The following is a 4,063-nucleotide window of genomic DNA, read 5'->3' on the forward strand; positions in this document are numbered from 1 at the left end:
CTTCAGTGAAGCTTTTCATCCAATCTCCTTTTCTAGGAAGTGACATGCCTGGCACTTCTGTCAACATTATACTTACAGCTTCTGTAACATGACTGAAACTCTTCAAGGGTGGTGAGTGATGGCATATCTTTTTTAAAAGTTTTCTTTCATTTTATTCTCAATCTCTCCCCAACAAATCAGAAGTCCAAGATAAGATGCTTAATTCTATGCAGGTGACAGTATAGTCATGTGAATTAGTAATTAAGTGTAACTCAGTTTATCAGAAGTCAAAGGCCCAGAGAACTAAAATAGATGATGGGGAGAGGGGTGCGCACTGAGTGCTCCTGGCATATTTGCTGGAACATCAGCTCTTCTGGGCCCACCTCTGAGCTCTGGAGGGCTCACAATTCTCTCTGAAGGGCTGAGGTCCTTTCTTACAGTGCTGATCACTCTCTCCTCCACTTTATGGCCTGCATTCTGGGTGCCCTGGGATTTGATAATTTGAAAAAATTAAAGACAGAGAGAATCTTAAAAGCAGCAAGAGAAAAACAATTACCTACAAGGGAACAGCCATAAGAATGTCAGCTGATTTCTCAAAAGAAAATTTGCAGTCTGGAATGGATTGACACAAAAACATTCAAAGTGATGAAAAGAAAGGATCTGCAATCAGGACAACTCTATGAGCAAGGCTATCATCAACAACTGAAAGGAAGACATAAAACATTTCCAAGCCAAGAAAAAGCTAAAGGAGTTCATCACCATCAAACCAGTATTACAAAAAAATGATAAAGGGACTTCTTTAGGAAGAATAAAAATCTATATTTGTATATATATAAAGCCAGTGACTATAACACTGTAATGACTGTAACGACCAGTCGCTATGACACCCAGTTTGGCCAGTGATCAGGGGGTGGGACTGCTGGCTAACCTCCTGTGGCCCATCCCCTGGCCAGCCTGTCCCTGATCGGACTCTCCCATCCCATCAAGGTGGGGCCGGTCAGCCAAACACCACTCACCTGCCCTTCCCCCGGCCAGCTCCACCCCCGATCGCACCCCCACTCCAATAGGGGGTGGGGTCAGCCAGCCAACCTCCTGAAGACCCTCCCCCAGGCAGGCCCCACCCCCGATGGGCCCCCACCATCCTGATCAGAACACAGTTCCTCCCACTGGCCAGCCACACCCCTGATCACCCCCCACCCCAAGGGGGGCCAGCCTGCCAACTCCCCACGGCCCCTCCCCCAGGCTACTGGCCCCGATCGGCATCCCCCACTCCATTTGGGGGTGGGGCCCACCAGCCACTCGCCTGAAGCCCCTCCCCCCAGCTGGCCCAGCCCTGATTAGGCCCCAATTGGGGCCCGCTGGCCTGCCAACCTCCCTCCATCTCCTCCTTCTAACAAGCCCAGCCCCAATTCTCCCCCTTCCGCCGATTGTGGCTGGGCCAGCCAGACCTCACCCATGCATGAATTCGTGCACTGGGCTTCTAGCAGTAATATAAAGATCCTATCTAATAAAAGGGTAATATGCAAATTAACCATCACTCCATCACAAAGATGGCGGTGCCCAATCCCCTCAGCCCCGCCGGAGTCCCTCAGTCCTGGGAGGGCGGCCACTGGGAGCAGGCAGTGTGAGCAGCCTGGTGGAATGCTTGCTTCATTGCCACGGTGATGAGGCAAGTGTTCTGGCCTGGCCTCAGAGGCGACAGGCAAGTACAGGAGTGGGATGGAGATGCTTCATCCAGTCTGGGTGCTGCAGTGGGGCACTGTGTGTGGATAGAGTGCCCAGCACACGTAGGGGCATGGGCGGTGGGGAATGGGGAGCCCCTATTTGGGGAACGGAAGCTCAAAGAGGAGCAGCGCAGCCACATGCAGCTCGCCAGCCTCCTCTGGAGGAATTCCAAAAAGAGGGAAGGGGGGAATGGCAGGCTTCAGCTGTGCCTGCCACCTGAGGGTGGCGCTGCTCTCACTCACTCACGTGCCGCAGGCTCGCTCCTTCCAGGATGCAGATTGGCGGCGCCAGCGGCACGCGCCCGTCAGTTCCGGGTTAAAGGGCCTCCGCCTCCCACCCCAGGACAGGTGGGATATTTCATGTAGGAAACTAGGGTGATGCTCCTTAAAGGGCCTGACTCCCTGAAAACCAGACTCATCCAAAAAGGATAAGTTCTTTGCTATTGTACTGATCCGTCACCTTTAAGCATCATTCACACATTAGACACTTTATCCCTATTGTTAGAACGTTATAAAATAGATGTGTGCTTTTTTAAAACTTTATTTTCCAGATAAGGAGAGGTAGACTCAGGGTCTGAATCCACAATTGTCTGGGTGGAAAGCTTCTGTTCATCTCTGAAAGCTGGGCATGTGGCAGTGGACGAACATCCCAATAATACTAGATGGTGAAAGAAGAATCTGGAAATGAGACAAAATGGTATGTGTGAATCTTCAAAGGAAAGTGGATGCCGCTCCAGTCTAGGCACTTTCTAGGAGACCTTGACAATTATTGGCAAGCTGCCATTCTGAAACAAGCAAAGGTGAGGAAGGAGTACAGGTAATGCAGAATGGAAACTGCAGTTTGTGCAGGTCAAGGACTTTGACCTAGCAATGCAATGCCATCAGAGTTGGGACGTTCTGGGATTCTCAGAACTTTGCAATCAATTTCTATTTTTTGCTTCAAGAAATTTCAAGCAAATGCCCTGAGATCTTATATATCTATAATAATAAAAGTGTAATATGCTAATTAGACTGGACATCCTTCCGGATGAAGCCAGGGCTGAGAGGGGAGTCCCTCCTGGGTACTTGAGGGAAGCCAGTGTTGGCAGGCGGGGGAAGGAAGGCCTACTCTTGTATGATAGGCCTTCCCTGCCTGCCTGATACATCTGTACATTTGAATGTGTATATTATCTATACTAATAAAAGCCTTGGGGGCTATCAGACTAATAGGGGAGGGCAGTTGGGAAAGATCAGGCTGACAAGGGAGCAGTTAGGCATCAATCAGGCCAGCAGGGGAGAAGTTAGGGGGTGATCAGGCTGGCAGGCATAAGTGGTTAGGGGAGATCAGGCAGGCAGGCAAGTGAGTGGTTAGGAGTCAGCAGTCCCGGATTGTGAGAGGGATGTCCAACTGCCAGTTTAGCCCCGTTCCTGCAGGGATCGGGCCTAAACCAGCAGTCAGACATCCACCAAGGGGTCCCAGATTGGAGAGGGTGCAGATCAGGCTGAGGGAACCCCTCCCCCCGTGCACAAATTTCATGCACTGGGCCACTAATGAATTATAAAATGGCAATAAATACATATAATTTGATTGGATTAAATGCTCCAATCAAAAGACATAGGGTAGCTGAAACCCATAACATGCTGTTTTTAAAGGATCCACCTCAGAAGAAAAGACACACACAGACTAAAAGTAAAGGAATGGAAAAAATATTTCAGCCCTGGACAGTTTCTCAGTGGTTAGAGCATTGGCCCATGGGTTTGATTTCCAATTGAGGGCATGTACCTCAGTTGCAGGTTCCCAGCCCTGGTAGAGGAGCATGCAGGAGGCAACCAATCAATGCCCCCCCCCCCTATCTCTCTCTCTCGTCCCTTCTTCCCTCCCTTCTAAGGCTTTTTCCTCCCTCCCTTTCATTCTCTCTAGAAATCAATGGAAAAAATTATCTTTTGGTGAGTATTGTTTAAAAAAAATATTTCATGCAAATGCAAACAACAAAAATAAATCTAGTGTAGCAATAATTACATCAGACAAAATAAACTTTAAAACAAAGATTATAATAAGAGACAAAGGATATTTCATAATGATAAAGAGATAAATCCAACAAGACAATACAAACCTTTAAACATTTATGCACCCAACAAAGGGGCACCAAAAAATATAAAGAAAATATAAAGGACAGACCAAGGGGGATACAGTCATAGGAGTGGCCGTTATATCCCATTGACATCAATGGGTAGATCTTCCAGACAGAAAATTAACAAGGAAACAGTGGCCTTAAATGACACATTAAACCAGATAGATTTAATTGATATTTTCAGAATATTTTACCTTAAAGGAACAGATCATATATATTTTTCAAGTGCACAGGGAACATTTCCCACAT

The sequence above is a fragment of the Myotis brandtii genome, unplaced genomic scaffold, assembly GCF_000412655.1.
Source record: "Myotis brandtii unplaced genomic scaffold, ASM41265v1 scaffold1074, whole genome shotgun sequence".
In the NCBI taxonomy this organism is placed as follows: domain Eukaryota; kingdom Metazoa; phylum Chordata; class Mammalia; order Chiroptera; family Vespertilionidae; genus Myotis; species Myotis brandtii.